The sequence below is a fragment of the Echinops telfairi genome, unplaced genomic scaffold (assembly GCF_000313985.2).
Source record: "Echinops telfairi isolate 266 unplaced genomic scaffold, ASM31398v2 ScPeMD7_7424;HRSCAF=8462, whole genome shotgun sequence".
In the NCBI taxonomy this organism is placed as follows: domain Eukaryota; kingdom Metazoa; phylum Chordata; class Mammalia; order Afrosoricida; family Tenrecidae; genus Echinops; species Echinops telfairi.
In genome coordinates, this window is record NW_022111324.1 from 74235227 (window position 1) to 74242093 (window position 6867).

Here is a 6867-nt window from a genome sequence, read left to right on the forward strand (position 1 = left end):
GGGGAGGGAGGGGAAAAATGAGGACCTAATGCCTGGGGGTTAAGTGGAGAGAAAATGTTTTGAGAATGATGTGCAAATGCGCTTTACACAATTGATGTGTGTATGGATTGTGATGAGTTGTATGAGCCCCTAATAAAAATGATTAAAAATAATAATAAATAAATAAAACTTAAAGAAAAAACAACAATACAGCACTGGAAGTGCTATGACCACTAAAAAAAAAAAAAAAGAAATGGTTGAATGTTGACCGATTTCTTTTGGTAGAGTGACTGTATTCCTTCCATCTTTTTTACTGCCTCTTGTATTATTTAATACTTTGCCTATATAATCCTTTAATGCTGTACCTGGAGCTTAAACTTCACCATTTGTTTCAGGTTGATATATGATACTCATATTCTTACCACCTTTTGATATGCTAACTCCAGGTAGATACCTGGATAGATACCCATTTCATTATACTTTGTTTTATCTTCGCATGCTATCTTTTGAAAATTGTCTCAGCTCTTTTACATCACCATATCTTCCATTTGTTTTAGCTATTATAGAGTTGCACAAATTTCAGTCTCTTCTGACATCCACTTTGGCCTTTTATTTCTTTCTAATGTTTTTAATTATCTTTTGCTTTCTGCAGTATGATCTTCTTGATGTCATCCACAATTCTTCTGGTCTTTGGTCATTTGTTTACAATGAATCAAATCTGTTTTTGAGATGTTCTCTAAACTCGGGTTGTATTTGGCTCACATGGTGGACGTATTTTAATTTTCTTAAACTTATAACTGAACGTGCATGAGAGCAGTGGATGGTCAGCCCCTGCCTGGTTATGGATGATTGATTTCTAGCCTGGTTTTGGCTAATTATGTTGAGCTTCTCCATAGTCTACATCCACAAATGTAATTAATTTGATTCTGTGTCTGGCAAGATCCACAGACATACTCACCATTTATATTGTGGAAAAAGAACATTTGCAATGAAGAAGTTGTCTGTCTTACAAAGTTTTATCATGGAACTCCCAGCTTCATTTCCATCACAAAGGCCACACTTTCAACTTCTAATCATTCTGCTTTGTTTTTAATTTTCACAGTCCAATCACCAGTAATTATCAACACATCTTGATTGCATTTTTGATAAATTTTAGACTAAAGAAGCTAGGGTTCTTCAGATCTTCATTAGTAGTGATTGGTGTGTAAATTTGAATAGTTGTATTAACTGAACTTCTTTGTATGTGTATAAATATTGTATCACAGAAAGCATTGTATTTCAACAAAGATCTGGGAATGTTCTTAAGATATCAATCTTTATGCATTCCATTTCATTTTCAATATCTCCAAATTTTCCTAGATTCCTACATTGTGTACCTCACTTCAATTTTTAATGGATGTGTGCTGTTGTATATTCTCATGTTTATTCATACCCCTTCAGAAATGAAGGTCCTCAGAGTTTAGCACCACCCACATCTTTAAAATCAACTCTACTTGGAAGAGATCGCTCTTCCCTAGTCATAGTTTGAGTGCTTCCATAGATGATAGCGCTCATCTTCCGACCCTGTATCAGACAATGTTCTGTTGCAATGTTCTAGTCAGAGGTTTTCAGTGACTAATCCAGCAGACGTGAACTACCTCCTCCTCCTTCCTAGGATCTTCTTGGTTGGAACTTCAGTTGAAACCTGCTCACCAGGGGTGACACCTGTTGGTACTTGAGACACTGATGGCATAGCTTTCAGCGTCAGAGCAAGACACAAGCCACCACAGTATGACAAGCTGACAGACAAGTGTTAGCCATCAAGCTATACCTATAGAAGTGTGCAGCCGTTTAAACATATTTGTGAACTGCTTATTATGTCAAGTATCAATATCAGGTGCAAATATAGATACAAATACAAGATGTTAAATGCACACCCTAAAGTTCAACATTGAATTTTATTTATTTTTATTTTTTCAAAACGATTTTATTGGTGGTTAATACAGATATCATCGCATTCTATAGTTCAACCACATCAAGCAATATTGTATAATTGCTACCGCAATCACTTTCAAAGCATTCTTTTCCTTCCTAAACATCTTGATGCCAGCTCCCTTTTACCTGCCCCCACTACCACCGCTGTAACTACCCCCCTCCCCAAAACATTTATTCTACTTGCTGTCCCTTAATATATATATTGAATGTTATATATGAGCACAATTAAGTATTCTAGAATTCTCAGTGTTCACAATGCTATTCATAGCTTAGATTTTCTGACATGTTTATTACTTCCTTTGCTTTTCATTTTCTTCAGTGTAAATCTGTCCTCTGCTATGGCAGTCCTTTTGGAAGTCCTTCAGGATCCTCCTCATGTGTGTCTGATTCTTTTTGCCTGAAATGACTTTATTTTGCCTTCCTTTTTCTTATTTGTGGCAAGTATATATTTAAAATTATATAAATATATAATATGTTCATTTAAATAAATTTATATAATATATACATTACTACATATAAATAACATTAGTTATATTCATCATGTTGTGTAACTTGTTTTCATATTTCAAGCATATTTTACATGATATAGAATTCACATGAAAGCTACATACCATTATTTTAGTTAAATATTTTGCTATTTTGTTGGCTAATTGTTTTCCATTTTAAGAAATCTACATCTGGCTGCTGCTTTGAATTTGTGTGTGTGTGCGTGTGGGTGGAATTCTGCAGTTTGACTATGTTGGGAAAGTTTGTGCCTATGTGTGTGTTTTGTATTCATGTGTGTAGTCATCCTACCATGAAATTGAATATTGGCATCTGAACATTCTTAGTCATATTTCCCATTTAAAATAATACTATTGATCTTAACTTTTTCTGTTTTTACTTATCTTCACAAATTATTCTCCAGATAGTTTACATCTCCATCTATGGCTCATAGAAATAACTATTTCCCTACCTCCTCACCAATAATGAGTTTTATCAGCCATATAAGTTTTCATTTGTCTGATTAAAACAAATAACTCATTTGATTTTTACATTTTTTAGTTTGTAATAAGATTGATCAAATTTTCTTATCTTTATTTGATGTTTGGTGGTAAAGGTAATAGCATGAATATGAATTACTCCAAAGTCAAAGTAGAAGTTAAGTGTTGGAAAATTATCACCTCTGGATCAAATCTGCTTCTGTGGTTCACAAGCTAAGCTAAGAATGATGTTTACAGATGAACATTTGCAACCAAGTTGATTATAGGAAACACTTAACGTTGAACCTCAATTAAATCAAGTATTATACCTTGAAAGAATCCATTGTTTTTTTATAACAGGACTGTATTACTAAAATATAATCACACATTGAATATCATTAATTTAACATTTATGGAAATAAGGTATCCCTTTTATGATTATGCGAATCTCTATTTTATAGCTACCCATCCTTAGCCTATGGGAAATTTTCTATAGGTTTATCTCAGGAATGCATTTGAATGTACAGATCTTCTCTAGAGTCTGTGTTTCATCTTATCTCAAATGGAGGTCCCAAAGTTGTAGCCTCTAATTCTAGGCTGCCGTGAATGGTCCTTTAATGAGCCTCCCTGACACTCTTTGGGTCCTGAGTTTTACTTTAAAGAAAGGAAGATTATCTTTGTGCACCTTGAGTATGATCACTAGACACATTTTCATCATTGTTATTGTAGATGTCAACGGCATGCCTGATGTGCTAATTTCTATGATTTCTATTCCAGCAAAACCTGCTCTTTCCTCTGGCTTATTTTAGCCTGTCTTCTTTGATTTGTTTTAAATATTTTCATTTGCACATTTAAATTTTTTCTTTGTTAATATGATTCTTGACAACCATATTTACTTAAATTATTTAGCTAGTAGACCTCCATGCAGTGCATCATTTAATTTGGAATCTTTCTGTATCTGTTAGATTTTCCTAGACTAATCAAAGGGAGACTTTTTCTGTTTCATATTTCAAAGCCCATTCCTTTTTATCTTAATCTATCTGAAGAATGCTGGTACTATATAAATATTCCTTTTCTACTGCTTAGTGAGTGGTGAAATGAGTTTAGCAGCTGAGGCTACTAGCTCTAATGACTTTCCTCATTCTTTTTGATGATACTCTTTGAGAAGGTGGGCTTAAAACTTATTCTTATCTTTAGCATTTAAATTAAAATAAATTAAAATTTTAAGTACATAAGCCTATAAGATGGAAAACCATTGCCTTAGAGAAAGAGTTGGACAAAATAGATACTTCCCATAGAAGAACAGTCCAGGGAAGGATCTGGAAGTTATACTATATGCAAGAAACACTTGAAGGTACTGTTTTATTAAGCCTAGTGAGGAGGTGAGAAAGATGTAAGCAGGTAAGCAGTTTTTAATAAAAATGGTCATAAGTGTCAAATATCTTCTATAGTAAAATTATATATTAATACACGTGAATGTATTTTTTTCATATCTAGTTACTTCATAATTCTGTTCAGAAAGAATATGGAGACATATACCCACATATAAGACAACTACAAATCCAGAGATGGACAAGAAGAAAAAAATCTCAGAAACAAGGTAAATAAGCTATTACAATGATGAGATACTTTAAGGTAAATTTTCAACAATATATAGTTAGTGCTGAGTCATTCTGACCATGAAAAGCTTTAAAATGTCACACAAGGATTGGGTGAAGGTTCTAAAGTAAAGAAAATTAAGGCAAGTTGTTCCTAACAAGCCATTCTTGGCCATGCCAGGTTGGGGGGGGTGGGGTAGGGATTAAAAAAGTGATTACTGGATATGAGGAATGAATGGACAACTGAGAAAACGCAGAAGGACAAAAGGTAGTTCGTTCTAGATATGCACTGGATAGGACATGACACCTTAGAGCAGATGGAGAAAAAGTTGGAGAGATGGGTCTGCCCCATCAATGCCACACCCCCACCCAAGTCAGCCGGGGATGGAGATGTATTACCTATCACTTGAGCACTCAATGTGGACCAAGGGTGGAGGTCTGGGCAATCGTGCCCTGGAGTACTGCCTTTCCCTGTACCACTCATCTACTGCTCTCTTCATACCAACCCAACATATCACTCATTACCAACTTATCCCACTCACAGGGACTTGGTACAGTAGAGATCTGCCCCTGTGGAGTTCCAAGACTAAATCTTGATGAGCAGAGAAAGCCTCATCTTTCTCCTGAGGAGTGACTGGTGATTAAAAAACAGGTTAAAAATTTAGTGACTGAACATTGTTTACGAAAACAATGAGGGCCAGACACAAGGTAAAAATTTCAATAACATTTGTTCACTAAGTCTGCAGTAATCCAGGTCACAGAGAGCAAAGGAAATATGGAGATGGCATTTGTATGGTGGTCTTAGGTTGTCAGTTCTTGGACAACACTGGGTCAAGATTTTTGACCCAGAGTCCAATGACTTCAAAGTATATTACATTGAGATAGCAATCGTCTGCTTCATCCCACCCCAGGGTGCCCAGCTTTAAGTCCAATGAAATAGTTCGGTTCTCTTCATAATGCCATTGTAGAAGAGTCCATTAAACTGCAGCCTCGGCACACTGCTGAAGGGCAGGAGCTATTTGGCCTCTCCCATTTCCTGATAAATGAAAAAGTAACCAAATCTGAGGGGTGGGGTCTTCTCTGAAGTGATTTTTGTAGATGTACAAATAAGGAAGTAATAAATAGTTCATAAGCATTAGAAGGTTTATGTTACAACCTTGCTTGGGAGACCATCTGAAGTGATTACCTGACCTGAGGACATATGCCGAGGTCTGTCTTGGTGTTTATACTCACAGTAGTGGTCTCTAATCTGTGTCCCCTTTGTGACTGAGTAGCTTCACTCAGCGTAATGTTCTCCACGTGCATGCATGTTGTGAGGTGATTTGTGTCTTCTTCAATCCCTTTTAGAGATGTATAGCATTCCGTTGAGTGTATGCACCAAAAGTCCTTTATCCCATCTTCTACGGCTAGGCGTTTGAGTTGTTTCCAATTTCTTGCTATTGTGCAGAGTGCTGCCGTCAAAATGAGAGCACATATATCTCTTACTTCTTTAGCGCATATACCCAGCAGAAGCATTGCAGGATGAGATGGAGTTTCTATTCCCATTTGGTCTGAGATATCACTATCTAGCTGTACACCGTGGTTGCATATAATTACAGTGGATGAGAGTTTCAATCTCTCCACACCCTCTCCAGCTTTTGTTGTTTTCTGTTTTTCTGAAATGGGCTTGAAACGGGCTATCAATGTCAATGTAAGTTGATATCTCATCATTGTTTTGATTTTGTATCTCCGGTATGGCTAATGATTATAAGCATTTTTTATGTGTCTGTTAGCTATTTAAATGTCTCCTTTAGTGAACTTCCTATTCATATCTTTTGCCCGCTTTTTAAATTGGGTTATTTATTGTTTTCTTATTGAAATGTTGCAGACTTCTATAGATCGTAGAGATTAGTCCCTTGCCCACTGTGTCATGGCTAGGATTTTTTTCCCATTCTGCGGGCTCTCTTTTTAGTAGGTAACACTCATCTGTTATGTCTTCTATTCTGTGCACTTCCTTCACTACGTTTGATAGTCTGTGTAGAGCTTGCAGGAGGGCCCTTAAGTCCGTTCCTATTTTCTCATTGATGATCTCTATAGCTCTGGGATTTACATTTAGGTATTTGATTCGTTCTGAGTTAGTTTTTGTACAGAGGGTGAGGTATGGGGTGCTGTTTCATTTTTCTACATATAGAGATCCAATGTTGTCAGAGAAGAGGCTGGACAGGTAATCTTTGCTATAGGACTGAAATTCATTAAATGGAGAAGAGTTAGTCTCCTTAACAAACAGTGATGGCAAAAGTGGATATTCATTTCCAGAAAAAATGAAACAGGAGCCATATCTTTCACCATATATAAAAACTAACTGGATCAAAGAC

At 36.0% G+C, this 6867-nt stretch overlaps 1 pseudogene; it reads right to left on the bottom strand.

The window, feature by feature from the left end:
• LOC101649997 overlaps positions 1-6058 on the bottom strand; it is a 28428-nt pseudogene extending 22370 nt beyond the window's left edge.
• Between the last annotated feature and the right edge of the window lie 809 nt (positions 6059-6867).